General features: G+C 41.3%; 1 protein-coding gene across 3 annotated transcripts in view; it reads right to left on the bottom strand.

Moving 5' to 3' along the window:
* Positions 1-21,756, bottom strand: part of LOC109040110 (uncharacterized) — a 237,468-nt gene extending 215,712 nt beyond the window's left edge. For all 3 annotated transcript variants that reach the window (XR_011899380.1, XM_019055917.2, XM_072297399.1), the window contains exons 1-2: positions 21,475-21,756; positions 15,288-15,334 (exon numbers count right to left, since the gene is read on the bottom strand). The gene's annotated coding sequence lies outside the window, so the exon portion shown is untranslated. The remainder of the gene's footprint in view (positions 1-15,287; positions 15,335-21,474) is intronic.
* Between the last annotated feature and the right edge of the window lie 2,894 nt (positions 21,757-24,650).

Below are 24,650 nucleotides of genomic sequence, written 5' to 3' on the forward strand. Positions count from 1 at the left end.
AACCACCTATCTCCGCTGAAATGTTTCAAACTGTCAGCCCCTCCGAAGTCCTAAGTTCTTGCTGTGCAGCAGAAGTGCGCTTCAAAGCGTAATAAAACCGTATTTTGCCAAAAACCTAACGTGTATTTTGTGATCTAGCACAGACTTGTTCGATGCGGATGCGATGCTTACTTACTCCCACCATCGATTCACCGTAGCTACGTTAAAACAGAATTGGGATATTTTTAGGGGAGAAAATTATAACGGATCGAATAACTTAGCGTGAAAAACGACTCCGATAATGTAAATAAGAGCTCTCTTCCCTCGCAATTACGACTTGTTGAGTATCGGAGGAACCTGAGACGACTCGGAGGTTTCCCTCGTTAACGCACGAGCGTTGAGGCGATCACGCGTGATAGCTACTGCCGTACTGCGGAAAAACGCCGTATGAGCCTTCAGCCGTTGCCTAATTTCGTTCGATAAAATGGGAATTTTCGGGGAAATCTGTGAATATTTTTCCTCTAATTTTCCAGATAATCCCAGTCACGATCAAAGCTAATGGCCTGGTTACACGATCAAATTCCCGTCAAATTCCGATCAAAATGATGACCAAGATGGCGGTCGATAGTTATCTAGATTGATGAGTAAAAAATTAAAACAGTGTGTTGATTGAAATAAGGACGGTTGTGTGGAAATCAGATGAAGGATGAGCCCCACAGCTCCATCATCTGCCATCAAATTTTTGCAGGCCGCAGTTTGACGGTAGATGGTGCGCACCAGTAACCATTTGATCGGAAATTGATGGAAATTAGAGCGTGTAACCAGCGCATAAGTAAATTCTCTGAAAATTTCAAAAGAAAACTCTCTTTCAAGATATCATATTATCAGAGGAAATTTGGCAACTATCAAATGTTCATACGGCGGTTTTCCTTAGCACGGTAGAGCAATGCTGGTACCTTGCTCCCCTCCCGGGCCCAAGAGATCGAACCCAGTTCGCCGGTTGACTCCCCCGGAATCTCCGGTTCCCGGATGAAGTCCCCGGTAAGTTTTTCGAGCTTTAAAACTTTTGAGTACAGTGTGTATTTTTCTCAATTTGTTTTCAGGCGCAAAAGCGCACTCGCTCTTTCCGGGTGCCTTGCGTTGTGTTAACGGCAATGTGCGCCGGGTCTCCAGCCCGAGTTGTCAAATCCTCGCAGAATAGAATTCTACTGCAATTTTCAACAAAGTGATCATATTGAGACTTCACTCATATGGATTACATTTTGCAATTTGGAACTATAAATTCTAGCCCGATTTCCAAACAACGTATGTACCATTAGTTCCCCTGTGCACATACATGTTTTTTCAGATGAGCCAGAATTTATAGGTCCAAATTGCAAAATGCAGTCCATATGGACTACATTTTAAAATTAGGAACTACAATTTCTGGCTTATCAGTAAAGAAGCAAGTGAGAGATTTCGAGTAATTTTAGTTCTCATCTCAGCGTAATTAGGTTTTTGTTTCAAGTAGATTTTAGTTACTCTCAAAAATAAATTAGTTACATTCGGACTTCAAAGATTGTAGTAGGTATGAGGAAACTCATTTATGAAGCAATTGTAAAAAAATTAGTAAGATAAAATTTTAAAAAAAGAAATAAATATAACAAGTTACGAAGCGTTTTAACGGGGTGTCTATTTTTTCCATTTAGGGATATCCTGATGAAATCCTAATTTTTCCTTATTTTTGACTGCTTAATCCTGATTTCATAATTTTGGCAAATCCTAATGAAATCCTGATTTTACCTAAGTGGAGGAAAATTGAAATTTCTGCATAAGCGAATGCGAAAGCAGAAGAAATCCGTTCGGACAGCCGACTTTTCTCAAATTCTGATGCTTGACACCCTAAAAGACATTGCCTAGAAGCTAACCACCGGAGATGCTTAGAACAATGGAAGCTAATGATCGTTAAATTCCGGTCTAAAAATGAATTATGAATCGAGAAACATACGAATACACTGAATGAGTGAATGAATAAATCGGAGTCTCAGACAGAAAATACCGTACTCACTGTACCTTGCAATCAAGGATACTATGGTTCTAGTGATTTCTCGAGCGCTTCTTAAACGCAGAATACCACAATTTGCGGCTGTGATTATCATTCGAAGATGCTCTGGTACTAAATGTAACTTTTTTACGATTATATTTTGGAAATCTGACAATTCATTCCCGACGCCCTCGAGCTAATCCGCATGAAGTTTGTTAATCAAAGAGACTCATACGTAATGATCCCGCATTTTGCTGCTCTAGGCATCCTCTCAGTAACTGTTTATGGCGTACAGCATTGTCTAATTGTATGCGAACATTCTCTAAATTAATAAACGTATTGAGTTCACTTAAGGCGCGCTTCGCAAATCGCTCTCAGCACATACTACAGACACAAAAAAATTGAATTGATTAGGACTAACACGCAAGAGATATATAGCCAAGCGAAGAGACATTCTGCGAAAGGAATGGCACGAAAATCACGAAAAGCCTTGGAAAAATCACAAGATGTGAAAAACAAAACCGCAAATGTTCCGAGGTTGCACATTACAGTTACAGAAAATTCATCGTTAGCTCCAACTATGTAAGTTCAATATTAACCGAGATATCGCCCTTTGAAAAAAATCAGTTCATGACGTCATCTACCGCGGTAGTGTCCCCCTTTGTTTCTTCCACCTTGATTACATCTGAGTTTAATGCAAATGGTGTGCCTCACAGATTGATGAAAGCAAAGTAGAAGAAACCAATGGTGTCACTACCGCGGTGGATGACGTCAGGGATGTAGAAAGTTTCCTTTCCATTACCATTCCAAAGGCTCTACATTTTTTTTCGAATTGGCCTCCCCATTTAAGAAACGCACATTTTTCCTCAGAAATGTGACTTTTTCTGGCTCTGTGCGTGTAATAATTGCTGTGATAACGCAAAAAACACTTGCTTATACCGAAATTTTTGGAATAACACCGACGCATTTTTGCAAAAATACGCGATTTTAACGGCTTTCCCATTTTAAAAGCACCGTTTTCGGGGCCTTTCCTTTTCACCACGCGACCGATCGCGACCTACCCGGTCGCGTGGTCGAGAAATTATTGCACCCCTGGATACCGTCATGGACAGAATTTATAAAAGCGCGACACCTTGGTCAATACAAAACACAGAAAGTTGATGTCAGAGCGAATCTTATTTTTAGCTGATCTGCAAGGATCAAGCATCAAAACAAGATTCTGTAACCAGCGTTCCTGACCGATTCCTGGACCTTGCACCAGTGCCATTTTAGCTGATCTACAAGAATCAAGCATCAAAACAAGATTCTATGACCAGCGCAAGCGCAGCTAACCGATTCCAGGATCTTTCAAAACAAGTGCTTCCATACTATGTCCGTCAAAAATTCCAAGATTCGGAAATATTTTGTTTCAATTTCTCCCACTCTATGGCCGTAAAAGTTCCGAGATTCTATTCAGGTTTTTTCAAAAGTTCCGGAATATTTCGGGAATTTCAAAAGTTCGAGGAAAAATTCAGGAAAATCTGAGGAAATTAGAAAGTTCCGAAATTCGGTGCTACTTCCGGGAAATGGGAGCACTTCAATAACGCCATTCATGAACGTCCCCTGCAGGAGGTTAAAAGACTGACCATAAATATACGGCTCTAAAGCAGAGGTGAGGACTACGAGTTCCTTAAACAATGATGGCCGGAACATTTCGGGTATTTTCAAGGTTCCGGGAAAAATGCAGGAAAGTCTCAAAAGTTCCAAAATTCGATACTAGTTCCGGGAAATGGGCGCACTGTAATCATAGTTACCATTCATTAACGTCTCCTACAGGAGGTTAAAAGACGGACTATAAATGGACGCATTTCTACCAAACGGAACAACGTGTATTAAGACATGAGCCCTGAGACCCATAAGAATACATACATAAAAGGGCTCATGTCAAAATGCACATAACTACGTTTGACAGAAATACGTCAAAATATACGGCTTTAAAGCTGAGGTGCGGACTACGAGTTCCCTGAACAATGATGGCAACATTCACCGTTCATTTAATATTTACAACCGAGGGCACGGGGCACGGGACACGCCGGTCGCCCCGCCGCGCCGCGACGCCGTGCGCTGTTTGCGGTGGTCGCCTTCTTCCGTCGCGACGCGGCGACCCACCTTGTCCCTAGTTTGCGCCCTCTTGTTCTCACCTCGACCCCTCCCCGCCACCCTGCAACGCCCCCCTTTTCCCTCCCGAAGCGAACCACTTCTTTATTTATCCAGGGAACTTTCATCATGCCCTGAATGTTGAATACTTGTCGCCGTGAATAACCGATACAAAAGTGAGGTGTCCGGCAGCATTGCATTTCGTTGCGGAGAATGCCCACCTGTAGGTGCTACACGGTTCAAAATCGAGGAGTGAGATTCGGTGTCCGACTCTACGTAGCGCCTAAAAACCCCAAGAGATATGAATGCGAAGTATAATGGAGATGTTGCATGTGTGAGGAATTTGCGATTTGACTGCTGATTCTTATGTTAAAGTTCGCGAGAAACATGATGGTGCCACTGGTTTTCTCTGAAATCAACTTAAAAGCTCAAAAAAAGCATTCAAGTTGATGCCAAAATGGAAGGGATATCCCACGCTATCCTGAGAGTCCACCTCTACATCAAGACGAACTCTCCATGCAAAGATAGGGAGCAAATACATTGACAGGGCTGCCACTTTATTTGAGGACTCTAAAACTGAAAACCCGGCATCACTGCTCATGTATTTGCTCCCTATCTTTGCATGGAGAGTTCGTCTTGATGTAGAGGTGGACTCTCACGATAGCGTGGGATATCCCCTCGTGGCTTCAAATCGAGAACTTTTTTGAGCTTGAGAGTTGATTTCAGAGAAAACCAGTGGCACCATCGTGTTTCTCGCGAACTTTTACATAGGAATCAACAATTAAATCGCAAATTCCTCACACATGCACACCCCCATTAGTAACGTAATAGCGTATGATTAGCGTTCGGTTGGGTCAAGCAACTAAACTAACCTCCCGGAGAAGCGAGAAGTATCGTCAGATTTGAAGGCATTCAAAGCGTTCAGTTGGGTCACGCAACTAAACTAACCTCCCGGAGAAGCGAGAAGTATCGTCAGATTTGAAGGCGTTCAAAAGCGTTTGGTTGGGTCACGCAACTAAACTAACTTCCCGGAGAGGTGGGAGGTATCGCCTGATTTGAAGGCGTTCAAAGCGTTTGGTTGGCTCACGCAACTAAACTAACCTTCCGGAGAAGCGAGAAGTATCGCCAGATTTAAAGGCGTTCAAAGCGTTCGGTTGGGTCACGCAACTAAACTAACCTCCTGGAGAAGCGAGAAGTATCGCCTGATTTGAAGGTGTTCTAAGCGTTTGGTTTGGAATCGCAGTCGTTGGAGACATGACACTCCGCAAAGAGTAGATTCCGCTTCGCAAACATATCGTTATTGGGCGCTATTTTAGACTCCACCGCAGAATTTTACTCCAAAATTTGTAACCGTGTAGCGATTAAAAAGTCCGCCTGAATTATTACCATTTAAGTTGCATAATTTTTCCAATATTTGCTAACCTCAATAGTTCGTTGGATGCAAATGATGGCTTACCGACTAGTTTTGAATTAGTATTTGTCACAAAAAATCAGTGATTGCCGGCAATTTAGGAAGCGACTTAAGTCTTGCCTTGGTTAATTCTAATATTTCAGTATTTTTTTTAAAAACGTTGAACCAGTCTAAATATTCTCCGGATTTTTTTGTCTCCAACTTTTGATCAAGCAAGGCGTCTACTAAAATTTGATTTTAGATTTTCCCGACATTTTAGACGAGACTTCTTGATTATTTGCGCAGATAATTTGACTTAAAAAATCAAAATATTTGATGAAATGAATCAAATATTTGAGAAATGCTTGAGACGTTCACAATTTCCTAATCAATGACTAATCTTCCTCACATTTTCCTGATGTAATCGAATTTGCTGATATTTTCCGGTTTTTTCCTAATGTTAGACACCCTTTCAAGTCTCAGTTCCATGTTCTACATACTTATTCTCACTGAAATATGTAGCTCTTCATAAGGCAAACTAATTTGAAATTGTCGAATCAAAAACCTCGCTATCAAGAGCACACACATTCTGTAGCTGCATGATTCGAGGGCGGAAAACAGCATGCGTTGGTAGAACAAATAAACGACCGTAAACCCCGAAATAAACGAAAAGGGTTGTCGCGTCGCGTCGTGTGTGACTAATTTTGTGAGCCACAAACGACGCGGATTATACATTATTTATGACATCCTTTTCGGCGTGATTGTCAGATGCACTTAAGACCATTACGTCCTTCGCATATTCTGATGTAGACTGGGGCATAACCAAGGAGACTTAAAATCAAAATTTGACATTTCGGTACGGACGAGCTACACCCTAAGAACAAAAACGACTAAATCCTTAACAAATCATCCCCCTCTAGTGTGTCAACTTATGCGACCGCGTTCACCTCAATATCTGTTGTCCTACTTTGACGATAACTCACGGGGACTTCGTGACCAAAAAAATATGCTTTCGATTTCCGAGGATCTAAGGAAGAGTTCGTCTTCATTAGATATAAATGTGTTTGATACCACATCCGTATGAAAAAAATGGTTTTAAGATATAATTTGTACTTGATAAGTCATGCGTTTTAGAGAGAAAGGGTTTCTAAAACGAGATTTTTTTTAAAGTTTGTTTTTGTCAGAATTACAAGTTATTAAAACGTTTAGGTAACAGTTGTTGTTACTGGGCATATTTATATGAAGGAAATAGCACCCATTCCATTTAAAGGGAGAATAATCAATTCTTTTATCTTGGTATGGACTGGACAAAAATGGTATGCGGTGGTGGCTTGCGAATTCGTTAGCGATTTCCGATGGATCGTATTCGATAGTGGTTCGATGTATCGTTTGGTTCAAAACAATAGAACATAACCTCAAACCAAAATTTTAGGATGTAAGTCAGAAAAGCTGAAAATGAGAAATTCCGTAGCAATTTCATTACTCTTGGCCAATTAGTACTCATACGAATTGCATACGAATCAAAAATCTATCACAAAAACCCGTTCCGTCAAATTATTCAGTTGGCTTTTGAGGCTATGTTTATGTTTTGGACAAATCGGTATGAATACAATCTCATCCGTTTGTTGAATCGAATACGATCTATTCTGCCGTGCTAAGGAAAATCGCCTTATGAGCCGTCAGACTTTGCCACGTTTCCTCCGATAAAAATCTAATTTACTGGGAAAATTATTTTCCAAACGTTTCAGACAATTTTGTACGCAATTTAACCTAAAATGTCTGAAAATCTCAAGGAAAAATGTGCATGAATGTTGTCAAAAATACATGTTTTATCAGGGGAAATTTGGAAACTCTTGAATGTACATACTGCGTTCTTCCTTAACACGGCAGTATTGCCTGTACTGGAAAAAAAACCGCTTGGATCTAGAGTCAAGACTTTTGAAAACAACGACAAGAAAAAATACTCTTGACTCAATCGGATTTTTGCTAAAATCAAGAACCCAGCCTCTTAAATTGAGCGGATTTCCTTTTGATTCAAGTAAAAATTCAATTGAATCAAGAGTAATTTTTCTTGTCATTGTTTTCAAAAGTCTGAACTCTAGATCCAAGTGGTTTTTTTTTTCCAGTGTGCGACAATGATACATCTTCTGCGATGACCGGAAAAAAATCGAGCAAATCGGGCATTTGCACAGAGTTGGCATCGTATCTACTTTCACCAACGGCCGCAGTGGCAAAGCCGCGCTTACAGCACATCGAACTAGATGAAATAGTCGAATGAAATTAAGGATGCACGAGCTCCGTTTACTCCCGCCACGGAACAACCACCACCGCACGTCCATAATTAACCAGCCGGGCTAGCATCGCGTGTTGCATAACCGCCCAGGAGTACGATCGCAACAACTCAACCCATCCCGCGTAGCGTCTCCTCTGTCCAAATCGATAGTGTCCACCGCCGCCGCGCCCGCCCGCCACATAAGCCGCGATGATAGCTTTTTAATCATCAGTCGCGTGGCGTGCTTCGCGATACATCGATTAATCTGCCGTTTAAAACCACGGAAAAGGATCGATATGCAGGGTGTCCGCGACGAACATCTTAATAATCGATTCTTTACCATGGCTTCAAGTGGGGAAAAAGCAATAATTGATCTCTCACGCATCGCCGCTGTTAATCATTCCCGAACGGAGTTATGTTCCTCCGACCGCTCTGGCCGAAGTATCCGGAACAGTGGCGTGGCGTGAATTGCGATATATCGATTGTTATGCCATTTAAACCTATGTTAAAGAATCGATTATTAAGGTGTTCGCTGCGAACACCCTATTAATCGATCCTTTTCCATAGGTTTAAATGGCAGATCATTCGATATATCGCAAAACATGCCACGCCACTGATCCGGAAATTTTAATTCCCCGCCCGAGGGACTGCATAAAACATGAGAGTGAAAGGGCCGCTAAACAGGAAAAAAGCGTCACATGTTTCTCCTCCTAAATCTTACGGGGAAAAAGATTCACACGATGAAAAGTTCAGAAAATTACTTCTGAACGAGATATTCACAAGTGCTTTGAACACAGATCAGATAGGAGTTGGACAGTACAAAAATAATTTAGCAAAATTATCTGGCAATGGACCGCAAAAAGTACAAAAAATCGGAAACCGAAAATCCCGGGAGGTTGTGAAATAATATTACGATTTTTTTTTCAACCGGAACCAAAAATAAGCGAGAAGAGAGTCTCGGAAAAGAGCGATCGATGTTATTGCGAGACAGACGATAGACGATACAAATAACGTTATTTACACTGATTTTTGCCGTCTAACCTATATTAATTTTAAATGCTTATACCATGTCTCGAGGTCGATGTCCATACTTTCAATTCGTCGCCTTCCTGACATAAAGGCGTAACAACACTCGACGATGAGCCCTGGTGTCCATATAACTCAGCGCTTTCTCGGGATCATCTCAAATTGTAGTTACGCCCTTTCGTCAGCCAAGCGACGAATTGTGTGATTCAATTTCATCATGGAATTTTAAAGGGAAAGGACGTTTTGTAAGGTGTTCTAATGTATATACCGTGTTTAGAGGCTCACATTTGGTGGCCAAATTAAAAGTGTTCTGAAGTTCCGTGGTCGTAAAGAATCCCTAACGCCTCAACTGGAAAAAAGTCGATAAATATGATGGCGAGACGGAAAACTTAGCCGTGTTCAGGGAAGACAGCATTGTTTCACTCTTAAATTATTAACAACTTGCTGAGACGTCGCGGAGGTATGGTCTCCCTCTCTTCGTAAGGGAGGGGGAGAGAGGGAGGAGGGTCGAGGTCTAAGGTCAAAGGCCCGAAAAATGTCTCACCTCAACAGTGAAATATGTGTGTGCCTCCAAAAACGATCTCATAAGAACTGAGAAAATTCATATGTGAAAGTTTTTAAAGGAGTACGATCCTTGAGTTTGCCGTTTTGGCAAATGGACCACCAGACAGGGGACGAAGTTAAGAATTCTAATGCGTGTTCCTAAACTAAAATTTCACGTGGAACACGGTTCGTACAACGAAAATTACTAATTACAACTCCTAACCAAATTATTTCATGTTTCTTGACTCGCGAATTCAAACCTCCCGCTCATAAAACACCATGGTCTCCGTGAGTCAGATCGCACCCTAGAGGTTGCCGTAAAAGTCTCCGCGGTAAGAAAAGCAACCTTGATGTCAGTGCTTTGGCATAACTCTTTCACGTAGTTAAATTTAAAACGACACAAGGCGAAAAAGGAACATTGATTAAAACATTGTTTGATTGATTGAACATTGATTGATTAAAAAATCCGCCACTTTCGTTGTCGTGCGTGATTCGACTTACGTAGAGTCGACATTTCTTGTGACCGGGCAGTTCAAAGAGCTTGATGCAAAAACGGCTTTTTTCGCCCCCCTCTGGAATTTCTTCAGACTTTGTCTATTGATTACTAATACTTGAGCGCTTCTTCTCCCAAATTTTCAGACCCCCAAAAAATTTTGGGGGGGAGCTAGGGGGGGCGGAAGTCAAAACCTGTGAACCTCGATATCTCTCGAACGAAGAAAGATATCGAGGTCCGGTTTGGACGAAAAATCGTCTAAAATTGCATACTTTAAGATTCTAAAGGTCAAAATCCCGATATCACATTTTTAAGTCAACATATGTGCTTTTTTCCAGTTTTTGGGTCTGAAAAATTTCTTTTCAACGAAAATTTTACAAAGATCTCAATTTTTTATTTGAACCAAAACCAGTTTTTTAAATTATTCGTCTTTTTCCGCATCCAACGAGTGGTCCATTAAGCTGGGGAACCAAACGGTTCCGGAGTTATGATCGGTTGAAGTTTCCGCTCAACGCGCGCCGACCGATTTTCGCGCGCAAAAAAGTAGGATTTCACTGTTATTAAATCAGATTGAATGTTCAAACTGAGCAAAATGCAATATTAGGGACTCTTGAGGGTCGCTGAGTTCAGAAATCATAGATGCTTCCAAAAAATTCACGTTTTTAAAATCACAGCTCCGTATATAAATAACGTAAATAATTTAAAAAACTGGTTTTGGTTCAAATAAAAAATTGAGATCTTTGTAAAATTTTCGTTGAAAAGAAATTTTTCAGACCCAAAAACTGGAAAAAAGCACATATGTTGACTTAAAAATGTGATATCGGGATTTTGACCTTTAGAATCTTAAAGTATGCAATTTTAGACGATTTTTCGTCCAAACCGGACCTCGATATCTTTCTTCGTTCGAGAGATATCGAGGTTCACAGGTTTTGACTTCCGCCCCCCCTAGCTCCCCCCCAAAATTTTTTGGGGGTTTGAAAATTTGGGAGAAGAAGCGCTCAAGTATGAGTAATCAATAGACAAAGTCTGAAGAAATTCCAGAGGGGGGCGAAAAAAGCCGTTTTTGCATCAAGCTCTTTCCCGTCACTACTGTAACATAAAAACGTTGATATCTTGGTTAGGAGTTAATTTCAGAGATTTTCAATGCAAAAATCGTGTTCTACGTGAAATTCTGGTTGAGAAACACATCACGTAATTCAGAATGCTTAAATTCGTACCTTGCCTAGTGGTCCATTGGTAATCATTTTTTTTATCCAAAATTCAACATCAGACGCTGTTAGTTGCGGATTCCAAAAAATTGTTACGTAATTTTTTTTAGGGGGTTAGTCCTATGTTACGGGTGCGTACAAATGGGGGGGGGGGGGGGGAACAATCGATTTTCAGCGTTACACATTACGGTGTGAAGACGGAACAAAATATGTATATCACTCATTTTAGTTCGTCGAAGATTCCAAACAGAAGAAAACTTAGAGCGCATGGGATCTGAAGTAGGTCTCCTCCATCGTGCTCGAAGCCTGAAGTTCATATCGGGAAATTGTTTGAATCTCATCTCGCTCCCTCGTCTACAATGATCAGATCGGGTCAACTAATCCGGGACTCATCGAGAAAAGTTTCCGGGAAATAGATGCCAAGGCCATGTCATCCGAGTTATGAAATCGAGGTTTTAGGTGCAATGAAAGTCTAACATATTTTCATCTATGTATATTTTATGATGAGATGTTCAATTTCTCGATGAGACTAAAACTAGCTTCATCCGTTTCTTGCATTTTAAAGAAGAAACTTTTGAAGCAGGGCATCGCCATGCTGAAGGCAGTGCGGATTGGTTTCAACACTTGGCCTAGATAAATTATGCGTTTTCCCAGGGAGCTGGGAGGTGGGAATAGCGACCTGGGACTAGGACATGCCTTCGCGTGATTATTTGGTGAAGGGGATCCAGATGATCCTTTGATGTGCCTAACTGCCTCAGGAGGGGTAGAGAGAGGGGGAGGGTCGAAAATTAGAAGAAGTTCCTTGCGTACCACATAGACGGCCCCCTATGCTTATTTTGACACTAAAATTAGGGGCCATATTGGTAGTTTCATCCTTTAAACAGCTCCTTCCCCAAGGAAGCCTCATATGGTTTGCATTGTAACTAAGGGAAGGATGGAATAAACCTTATCTTATACAGGTAGCATCATAAAGAGAAAAATTAAGGCAACCTGCCTCACCAGGAATCGATTGTTTTACATACATTAATTAAATGGACGGAAAATAGTGTTAAAAACTTTCAAGAATCGTCACTGCTTTAAGTCTCCCTCAATCACACTGTAAACCATGTGAGGCTTCCTAAAGAAAGACGCTATTCGAGAAACGACTATAATTACGGCTTTAAGAGAAGCTCGCAGTTTTTCAGAGTATATTTTCTATACTTTCCTAATTTTAATATTGACAAATTAGGAGGCGGCCGACTGGCGAGGGGCGCGGGGTGCGGCAGACGCATGTCTACATCACAATCCAATTAAACGCGTTCGAGGCTTCGTGATGCATCCCGCACTTGGCGGAGGTCCTTTATTACTCCGTCCGCAATTTGTGAGGGAAATAATTTCCCCACCACCCCACGCCCTCCCCCCCCCCCCATCGTCGCTCGTCTCAAGTTATCTTGTGCTCGAGTTAAGTATGTGCGTTCCATTGTGTGTGGAGAAGCGTGAGAAAAGAATACTCTCAAATTATTTCGGAGGGGCCGAGGGGGTGGATTTGGGAGCAAACCCTCTTTATTTCAACCGCTCAACCACCCCGAGACGAGAGTCTTCAATTGTTATGAAACACACTTCAGCTCCGCCTAAATGGAGAGGACTGCCTCTTCAGGTGTTGAATTTGTACTCGTCCTACGAGGGGATTTTCAAGTGTAATTCAGGGAGGGGGGAGGCTCGTGAGTGGAGGCAGGGAGGGGGTGTATATGACATAAAATCAGATCGCCACTGCACTGCCGCGGTGGGGCAAGAACGCCGTATGAGCTTTTGGACGTTGCCAATTTGCTCCCAACGCAAAGCGATTTTTTTAGAAATCAGGGTTGCCACCTAATCTAAAAAATGAAATTCCCTGACGTTTCCCAGAATTCCCAGGAACGTTTTAGGTGAAATTCCCTGACAATTGAAGATATGCTAGATGGTGAAAAAACAGGGTGTCTACTACGAGAAGGCCAAAAATCAGTACTTTTACGGTACTTTTTCAGTACAATCCCAAGAAATTCAGTACCTCCTCAACAGAGAAATTCAGTACTTTTTCAGTACCTCCATTTGACGAAATTCGGAAAATTTCAAAAATTTGAATTTCTCGCTCCAATTGCAACAAACATGACAAATATTCCGTACCTCCTTCCGGAATTTTTCAGTACTTCCGGACCGCCCTTAAAAAATCAGTACTATTTCCGGACTTGTAGACACCCTGAAACATGATTAGAAATAGATTTTGGGGAAAATTCATTGTTCGAAACGTAGAGGTGGCTTAAAAAATGTTCCTCTGTTTTCGCCATTTTCCCTGACTTTTTAAAATTCCTAGACATCTCCCGGTTTTCCTTGACGATGGCAACCCTGAGAAATGTATAAATATTTTTCTTCTGATTTTTCTGCGTATTTCTTTCTCAATCTCATCTGAAGTATTTGGAAAGTTCGGCGAAAAATATTCATAATTTACGTCAATAATTAATATAGCTTTGGGAGAAATTTGGCAACATTGGCATGCTCGTACGTCGCTTTTCCTGGGGACGGCACTGCACTGCAGTCGTCGCGTCGTGACAAACTTGCTATTTATTGATGCGGTTGTTATGCATACTCCAATTCCTTGATTGCGGGTTCTCGAGTTGAGAGTCGCGATAAACCTGTCAGATCGAGTACAGGTTATTTCGTTCGCAAGACGCGGGGCAAAAAACGTTTACTCGCAGTATTGGCGACAAAATATTTGACAAAAAAAACGATTGATTCTGATGAGAATTTTCAGATTTACGATTCATTCACGTGCCTAATTTAAGTTGTCTACGATCGTCGGCAACTTGAGAACACACGACTGACAGGAGTGCACTGGAAAGAAAAACACGTTGGATCTAGAATCCATCAGACTCTTGAAAACATTGACAAGAAAAAATACTCTTGATTCAATCAGATTTTAGCTTAAATCAAACGGAAATCCGCTCAAATTAAGAGGCCTGGTTCTTGATTTAAGCAAAAATCCGATTGAATCAAGAGTATTTTTTCTTTTCGATGTTTTCAAGAGTCTGGACTCTAGATCAAATGTGTTTTTTTCCAGTGTGACAGGCTCCGTGGCGGTACCTAATTTCAATAGCCAAAGTGCAAAACCACGTACCTCAAGAGGAGCAGAAAATATGGGAAAGCGCCAAAAATGTGGAAGGAGGGAACATTTTGAGGGGCCAAAAGTCGAAAATCAAAGGAAAACAGAAAAAAAAGTCATCTTTTTTAGATGAGTGGGACATTTTGCGGAAAACTCATGAGAAAAATGTGGAAAGCCGGCTGGTGGGCGAGTGACAACGTAGAAGCTGAAAGATTCGGCACCCCTGCGTATCTCCTTCTCCATTCCAGTGTTGCAAATTTTCGGATTCTATTTCATTTTCCAAGGAGAGAAAAGCGAACTCTGTAGCTTGAAAATTATACTAGATGTTCTGCTAACACAGAAGAAAAATCGAAAAAGTTTTCAAAGAATTACGTTAAGTACTTTTCAAAAGGAAAAATCAAGGATGACAGGAAGTCTGCAACGTCACAAACGGAAATGCGTGGTTTCATACTTTGGCCATCGATTTGTTTTCCTTCCTTCTCTAATAAAGTTTGATTAAATGTTAAGACCAATACTGACGAGGTCGAGCGATTGATGTCCTACATAGACTCGGCTTTTCACTACACTAGGAAAAAAAAACACAATGGATCTAGAGTCCAGACTCTTAAAAACATCGACAAGAAAAAGTACTCTTGATTCAATCAGAATCTAGTTTAAATCAAGAACCAAGCATCTTAATTTAAGCAGATTTCGTTTTGATTCAAGCAAAAATCCGATTGAATCAAGAGTATTTTTTCTTGTCAATGTTTTCAAGAGTCTGGACTTTTGATACAATGTGTTTTTTCTCCAAAGTAAGTTCCGTTTCCAGTTCCGAAGTCTGCAATTTTGCCGATAACATTAAAATAGCTTTTATTATGTAAAGTAGCGTATGAGACCTTGGCTACTTAAACAACATAATGTCATATTCTTGGTTCCAAGGTGTGGGTGTCCCTCCCGTTTTTGTACGGTATTTTCATCTTATTCTGCTGAACTGTCCTGTTGACGGTATCAAGACTTCTCGATCAGTATCTCAACAAACTTGAAATAAAGAGGTCAACCAGTTAACTCCAGTAAACTAATTCTTAAAAACGAAACAAAATAGAGGATATGAGAATGTCCTTACCTTAGCAGAAATGACACTCCTCATCAAACGGCAGACGATATCAGGTTCTGCAACAATAAAAAAAATTATACATTAGTAATTAGAAGTAAGAAAGCCAATGTTAAAAAATTGCCTCGGTTTAATTACATTCTTTTCCGGTTTACGTAGAAAACCTGTGGCCTGCAACACTAATCAACGAACACAAATTGGTGATCATCCCATCAAAGAAAAGGTTACGTGTGGAATCAATATTACGTATTGGATATTCTCACTGTAGAGGGGATAAAACGCTGTATAATCTTTCCAATAGGACTCAAAACTTGTTTATATTTTGTTTTCTTGTTGGACTTAATTAGTGTTGGGCCAAACAGCTTTACTGCATGAGAGAAATAATGCTCTACGTGAGATTTGTCCCCTCATAGTGAGAATATTCTGCGTAAGACATCATGACGTCACTTAGGCTCTAATCGTATGACCAGTTAGTGTTAGTGACTTATGCATTTTGCCTGCTTGTTCTTTGATAAGTCTAAACCTCTTTTCCATTCTGCCATTTAACAGATCTGTAAAAAACGTTGATTTGCTTGACATTATTGTATCGAAAAAATTTGCCTGATCTCTGTGGAAAATTGGTAGTCCTTGATGAATTTGGACCTCATTCAAGAGCAACAAATAAAAGAGGGTGACCGGTAAGATCTTTCCGATTCACCTAAAACGTCATAATTTCCCATGGGGGCGGCCAGCGGTAGCGGCGCCTCCTGATCAATACGCGATCTACCAACTCCTAAAGATAGCTTCGAATCTGTAAAGTCTGAAACTTATTTTTGGCTTGATTCAGCTAATCTTGGTCAAATAATCTCCTGGGTCTTTAAAATATTATGAGAATATTTCTTTCAAATAATTGCAAACAAATCGGATCGATATAGATCTTACGAACAAACTATGACAAGAAACGAAATTTTACATTTCCTGGAGGGGAAACTTCAAAGTTTCAACACGAAATATTACAGAACCTAGAGTCCCTTTATACTGAGAGTCAAGACAATGCAAATCCATTTCTGATTGGTTAACCGGATTTTAGGCCTTCACAGTGTCACAAACGGGAATAAAGATTACATTTTCACCAATTGCAAAGATTATAATCTGGAACGGAGAGAGGAATTTCGGGTTCGACAAGGAACAAACGGAATGAGAGAAGGAACGGAGAGAGGAATTTAAGAATGAGCCGATCAAAGATTACGAAAAACGTTCAATTTGTGTAATCTTTATTCCCGTTTGTGACTCCATGAGGGGTGGTGTCTTGACTCTCAGTGTAAAGGGACTCTGACAGAACCTGGGTCGTACTTCAAAAATTTGACTACAATGGACTCATCTACATATTACAACCCGCCAATATACGTTTACGAATATGATGTATGAATCGAGGCGTTTCAGCGGCAGCGGCAGGCGTCGACTCCAAAGTCATTATTTTGACCTCTTTTCATTCGAGGTGAGACGGTAATCTCCAATCAATAATCACTTAAGAGCACTTCCATAGAGTTTTCACCCAGCCCACTGGCTGACGAGTGATGCTTGACCAACAGACTCTTGTTCATCATTTAATTGACCTGCGGCTATTTTCAGCGGTCGCTGAACCACCTCTATCCAATATTAATACCTTCTTCGTTCGGGTGGTGGCGTCTGGAAAGCTTCCGGAGGCTACTTTTCGCATATTACACGTGCTGCTTACAATTACTGCGCGTCGAATAATTTCGCCGAATTAGGCGAAGATCATCAAAGACAAGGATGAAAAACAGGATGTCTACTGATACCCTGTCATTCAAATCCTTGCTTTTTCAGTACCTTTTCCTTGCTTTTCTGAAAGTTCTTTTTATGGCGACTCTCGGAAATACTTGTTTTTTCCTAGCCTTCTCGTTACCTCACACGCATTTTTAACTATACAGGGTGTCCCAGGATTAAGTATGAATATTGAAGGAGTCGATTCTTTGGGTCAAAAGAAGACGTTTTTGTAGTATAACTTTTTTTCGAAACACGCTTTCCGTGGGGGCCCCATTATCCCCCTATTATCAGCTCCTATTATTCCCTATTATCTCGAAAACGATGAGTTATAGCGAAAAAACGCAGGGGACATTTGCTCAATATTTTTCAACGCTATACCTTGTGATGTCGTCAAAATCAATGTTGGCCACTTTTAGGCTCGGTACCCCTCTAAACCCCCCCTTAAAATGAGTTTAACCTTTTTTGAAGGTCAAAAATGAAAAGAGCGCTAAAAATTACTCACAGTTACCAATTTTCATTAATATTGGTTGATAAACATTGCCGCAGTGTTAAACAGACGATTTTTTCCTCCAATTTTGGGGAGTCGTGGCGCCCAGGGAAAGCGTTTCCGGAAAAAAATTTATCCCACAAAAACGTCTTTTTTTACCCAAAGAATCGACGCCTTCAATATTCGTATTTAATCCTGGGGCACCCTGTATTTGGATAGGGAAAGTAACGAAGACCGAGGGAACACGAGAATCGAACCGGGATGTTGATAAATGGATTATGTTAGGAAATCGCACACCTCCGCAAAGCTACTTTCTTGAGTGTGCTACAAAAATCTCGAATTTCCGTACCTTTCCCTTACTTCCGTACCGACCTCCCGAAAACCATGCTTTTTCGGTGTATTCGTACTTGCTCCGTAAAGTAGACACCCTGAAAAAGGAGTGGTACATTGGGAAATAAAAGTGGTGAAACAGCGTAAAACTTTAATTTCATAAAATTTAAGTTGGGATCATTCGAAATCGATGTAGCCCCGGTCCCCTCCTTCGATGATCGTGTAAACATTGTATTTATTCGTAATTAGGATTCAATGCTCGTTTGCGACGAAAGGCTCTCCTCTTGTCAGACTAAACCTGTCCATTACGCCGCACCACATTAATGACTTCATCATAGATTGGAATAACCTGGTTTATGCAAGCGATTAAACTACCCTCGATTAGCGCTGCATTAATGCCAAATCCTTGGGAATTCCCGAATTCACCGTGTCAAAATTTGTCGATGGCGAACCTCCTGTGCCTGATTTGGCTATTCCGATAGCCGACAGAGAACTGCCTTGCCAGAGGGGAGGGTTGCTACGTAATATGGAGCGGCCGGCCTAAATGGAACATTATTGGTGGTCTTAGAATTAGCACAGCCACCGATTCGAATCTTATGAGCGTGGCGTTATAACATCAACTCATCATGCGGTTCAACAGGGAACGTGTCAATCATAATTTCAATTACGGGCCTGTAGCAAATTTCAGCTGCAGCAAAAAGAAGAGTTGCGTCTTGGGGGAAAAGGCTCAAAAATCACGATGAGCATATTGGGAAAGTAAAAAATACACACCCAACTTCACACTCTGCGCAAGAAATATAGGTTTTTTTAAGCTGCCCCCCTCCACTGATACACACAGATAAATATTTCGCAGTACGAGAAGAGTCGCCTCATCTAAACCGTGCACACTAGGACGCTACAGTCGCTATACACGCACATTCTTCAACTTGGTTGACGCTTCCGCGCGCAAATCGTAAGGGAGCACCATGACTTTTATCAACGCAACGAAAATATATGTTGAATACTGTGAAGCATCCAAGTATACGCATGGGTTGGACTCCTACAAAATGTTTACGGGTGCCGTAGTATTGTTTTTGAAGCGGAAAGCTTAAAGAAATGCACATCTCTTAGGCAGATTGTGAAGATAACAGTGGCGTGGAGTGAATTGCGATGTATCGATTGTTCTGCCATTTAAACCTACGGTGAAGAATCGATTATTAAGGTGTTCGCTGCGAACACCCTGTTTATCGATCCTTTTCCACAGGTTTAAATTGCATAACAATCGATTTATCGCAAAGCATGCCACGCCACTGGAAGATAAGTGTGTATTTGAGACTTGTCTCTCGATGCGCTCATTGTGATTTTTGAGACGTTTTCTACACGAAAAACTCTTCTTTTTGCTCTCGTAGAAGTTTCCAACATTTGAACTGTCCTTAAATGAAATACTCTCAACTAATTTTCAAATGAAAAAAGTTTATTTGTATAAAATTTCGGCAGAGTCGGGCTCGAAATACGTTTAACATCATTTCAGCATGTTTCGCGGTTGTGGAGTACGCGCAGGTACACCTGGAGGATTAGAGCGGTTAAAGCCGAAGCGTGGATAAGCGCTCTTCGTCGCTAATACGTGAGGATATCGGGCTATTTTTGAATCACTAATAACATTGCTCGTATGCGAGCAATTCGAGCTATTTTTGAAAACTTAAAAAGCTGCAGCATGCAACCTCCCGTTTGGGATCGATTATGCGCCTACAGAATACAGATCCCGATCTGAGATGCACACCAAATATCTTGCAATTTATCGACTTAAAATGAATAGGATAAATTATTAAATTATTAAGTGGCTACGTCGTCTGATGGCTTTGCAGTCCAACTCCTCGAAGCGCAACGCACCTCAGTCATTTTCTTGGATCCCGAGTGCAGACTCATAAAAAATTTGATGATTAAAAATACTCTTGATCGGATTTTTGCTTGATTTAAGAGCCAAGCCTCTTAATTTAAGCAGATTTCCTTTACACTCAATAAAATGCAATGTATACGATAGGTGATAATGAATTTCTCGTTATTCGACCCCCCCTCCCCCTCCGTAACTTTTTTGTGAAGTAAGCCCCCTATCCTTTAATGCGGGAAAACAAAATGGCGCAACGCTCTCTTTGACCCCCTCGAACAAAACTTTCTAAACGGCACACTAACGACAACACTAATGCTTCCGGTAAGTTTCGTTATATCTATTTGCACCTTTACTCATGTTAAAGGAGATTTTTAATTCTCAATTTTTCGTTACTGGCAAAACTTCCCGCCCAAAATCGTACAGGAAATGTTCACATTTTTTTTTTTTTTTTTGTGCACTCACAGAACCTGACTTCGCAGTGCATTAACAAATTATTCAGAGACTGCCGGAACGAAACTTGTAAAGCAGTACTTGTACTGCTTTAAACTAATCATGGCATGATAGAACTATCATTATAACATTAAAATTAAATAAATACGGTGTTGACTGGTATTTACGTCGCGTCGCGGTCTCTTTTTTTCACAGACAATATTCTGAATAGGAACTCACTTCTTAAGTCGGCGGTTTGACGGACAACTGACACACTGACCCAGTAAAGTGCAAAGCTAACATACAAAGTACAATTAAGGGTGGGCAATGAGCGGGCGACGTGGATAATTAAATAACGAGCTTACATTCAATTCAACAGTTTGCTCAGAGCATACCGCATTACCGCATGCCACCAAGTTCCGGCGGAATATGAATGCTTGTGCTCGGAGGAAGTATTCCATCAATACTTATTTTCCGTCAAATGAAAGTTGGGGCTCGTTAATTTTTGAAGTGTTCATGTCAAGCTGTACTCGAATTAATTTGGGAAACATCGTCTACAAATTAAAATCGAATGCATTTTATCATTTTCCGGGAAAATAACTTGCACTTCTCCTTTTTGCAATGAACGCTTCGAAAGTGGACGAGCATTTTAGATGATGATTTATGAAATATTGATGACCGCAGAAACTTTCAAGTTCAGTAATACATAACATTACTCGAAGATACATAATCATCCATTTTAAAAATTGCCTTGATTTGCACTGATTTTTGCATTGATTGTTGCATGAATGCATTGCTTGTTTTCTCTTCTTTTTTTACCCCTTCCTGTCTCTTTCTGTTTCCCTTCCAACTATCTGCAAGTTAGTGAAACCTATGATTTCTAAATTTTTGCAATGGATTTTCTCGGACTTATCCATTCATTTCTTCGTATTTTCATTTTTGGTCAACAACCAAACTTTGTTATGTACTTGGAGGTTCATAATGTTTGTGATAAACGCTACTGATGAGCAACTTGGCATTATTTTCGGTAAATCGTGCACGATTTTTCGTTACGCGACCGCGACGTGCGCAACAAACGTTTCTTGTGCTTTTGGATCACTTGGATTACCCGATAAAAGTTGTATAACTTTATCCGGAGAATAATAAATCGAATTTGGTGTAAAAGCAGCACCCGATGTGAATCGAGCTTCCCCGCAGGTTTTAAACTTATCTCGAAAGTTTTGACCCACCGAATTCCTTAAATTCCCACGCAAAACTTGCTAATAAACGAGAAAAAAATATCGTCCTCAATAAAGGTCCCTCGAGAGTTCGATCATTACCTGATAAAAGTTGCGAGACCTTTTCTGCAGAATAACAAAACGATCGATGTAAAAGCATCCAATAGGAATCAAGCTTAACTGCACGATTCGAACTATCTCGAAAACCACCGGAATTTATCGAAAGTTCCAAGCTGCGTTCGATCACAAAGTTTAAACGCGCGTTCGAGGGAAGGCGTACACGTCCCGTCGAGATTCTCGTGGCGTGCCGAGCGTGTTGCGGATGCGTTCAGTGAAGGCGTCGAGCAGCGAGCATAGCCGGCGCGGGACTGGCGGGCGGCCACCAGGCCACCATGCCGCGCGTTTTCCCACGGCTTCATGCGTGGACGACGCCGCCGCCGCCGCCGCCGCCCGCCCGCCCGCGCCGCTGAAACGGCCGAAACGCTGAAACTGTAGCCCGCCTAACGCACCGCATTGACAGGCTTCGATGATGCCATTCAGCTCCGATTTTCTCTCTCGAAACAACTTCGGCACTACCCCCAGGCGAAGTTAGGCGTAAACCTTGTTAGGGGAGGGGAGGGGGTGGAGCATACCTGCGGGTTGATTATTGAAACTGATAGAAAAAGCGATGGACAAAGAAGACATGGGGAGTATCTAGCAATCCTATTGGTTGAGATGGATGGATTTTATAGACTTAGGGAGAAAATGATGGACTAACTAAAGGGTTTCTCATGGGTTGCCGATAGTTAGTCTATTGCCTACCTCCTTTGTCCATTGCAATCACCCGATTCCACCAATAGGATCCTTCCATATCCCTTCTGTCTTCTTTGTCTATATTTGTGACACCGCAAACTATATATGCGGTTTTGGCGTGTCACCGTTGTTGTAAAAGTTACTTCCGGGGCTCAACGCTCAGATTCGCCAAGTTATGACTTATGGCCGAAGAGTTGATTATTATTATTTGGCTACGCAATCCTGACCTATTGGCAAAAACTCGCTCAGCAACGTGCTGTCCCGACATTCATCGATCATCATCATTCTGCAAAATTCATTTGAATTTTTTTTACTAAAATTTTTCCCAGACATTTCCAGATTTTCCCTGACTTTTTAAAATTACCTAACCAGGCTGTCTAGTATTTTTTAATTTTGAAAGATCCTGATATTTTCCTGATATTTCATAAAAAATTCCTGATTTTTTCATTTTGAAAATTCCTGATATTATCCTGATTTTTTTCGACTCCTGGCACGGTAGGCAAAAAGCAGTAAGACTTTCTCCGCCGAGGAGATTCGCGTAAGAAAAATTCCTGATAAAACGTCCGATTTTTCGGATTTTCCTGACATTTTCATGATTTTTTCCTGATCGGTCAAAATTTCTGATATTTTCCGGTTTTTCCTGATGCTAGACACCCTGCGACGTTTCCCGGTATTCCCTGACTGTGGCAACCCTGTGATCCATAAGTTATTTGGCCGAATTTCCTCATTTTTCCTGACGACATCCAATTTCCTAATATTTTCAGTTTTTTACTGACGATAGACATCCTGCTAACGTGCTCCCTCCTATTCATTCGGAGGTTTGCCAAACGGATGCGTGCTCACAGGCGAACAAATCGTCGGCTCAACCCCTGGCGCCCGCTCAAAAGCGCGACGGGCGACGGCGGCCGCACGCGATTTTAAATCCTTTCATCCTTCCGATCCGTCGCCGCGCTGACCATCCAATTTCGCTCTTCTTAAATTCCAATTCGGACGCCTTTCCTTTTCGCCCGAGCCTCCCAGGGATACCCCTCCCTCGCTCCTTTATTTCGCGCCCCTCGGTCCGCTCGGCGCGGGATTTTTTTGGGCCTTTCATCAGTTCAAAGGCCTTTCAATCGAGTTAGAGTCGTGTTTATTTGATGTGGCACCCTTTTATCTTCTGATGGACGATTCGTCGCTTCCACGTAACTCCGTGCTACGGTTGCGAAATTACCTTTTGCGAAAGAATTTTTTAAAGGAATATATCGAAGCAATGATTTTTTAACCTTCTGCTGAATATTCCGCATGTAACTCGAGGATAAATCAGTGAATTTTCGGTTACAAATGGGAAACAACTTTAATTTAAGAACGTAAACTTTGCGAATGGAAATTTTGCAGCCTTGGAATCGAGTTACGTTTTCTCGTCTAGGAGACGACGGATAACGGCTTGGAGAAAAAAATGAAAATCTCGGGCACATCGCCCCGCATCCTCAAATCGTCGCTCCCCCGACATAAGGGCGTAACTACACTCTACAATGGACCCTGTCGTCCATAAAACTCAATGCTTTTCCGGGCTCATCTCAATGTGTGGTTACGCCCTTGTGTCAGCCAAGCGAAGAAATGGAAAGACAGATAAAAGTTTCGATTTACTTAGCGGACTGAACCATCATTTCTGATACTCATAATTGGGGCTATGCAGCCGAAGGAATGGAGTCAGGGAATTTCACTTAAAGCCCTTCGGGAGGATTTGTGTGAAACCTACATATGAATCCGTGTCTGGGCAATTCACTTATGGCTCCCTCCAAAATTGGTAAATTTCCCCCTTTTTTCCTTTAAGAGCGAGACTTCGGCTTAACCACTATCTATCCTTTTCAAATGTGAATATATATGGATAAAATAATGGCATTTGTTGGCTAGTTTGACATCTTTCCCTTCCAGAAACAATCCCGTATGGTTCGGAGTTTTTTTGTGCCAAAATATTATCTATTTCGGAGTTTTTCAGGTACTACATTTTAACATGCAAGCTGATTTTGACATTGATAGACAAATTAGAAAAATCGAAACTCTCTCAGGGTCTTGTTCATCGTTCCTTGAACAAGCTCTTTCCCTTGAAGGCACTTACTATACTATACGGTCTAAACAGGGTTATCTGGAAGCCACATACCAACCCTGTAACTTTTTTCCTAATTACACGGAGAAAAAAACTTCGTGCGAGGGACCCGACGTTTAGGTCACATGGATCTCTAGTTTTCGAATTGAGTATCCGAACACTTAGGGTCCAGCTACTGAGGTTTGAATCACACATCTGAAACTTCAGTTCTTACATTTGAAGTACTTCGGTTTTCACATACGAAAAACTTCGATTCTTACTGAAACATTCGAACATTATGACTGATGTTTCAGATGTGTGTGGTCCGAACCTCGATAGCTAGACATTAAGTGTTCAGATGCTCAATCCGAAAACTTCAGAGATCCATATGACCTAAACTTCGGGTCCCACGTACGAGGTT

Source organism: Bemisia tabaci, chromosome 2 (assembly GCF_918797505.1).
Source record: "Bemisia tabaci chromosome 2, PGI_BMITA_v3".
In the NCBI taxonomy this organism is placed as follows: domain Eukaryota; kingdom Metazoa; phylum Arthropoda; class Insecta; order Hemiptera; family Aleyrodidae; genus Bemisia; species Bemisia tabaci.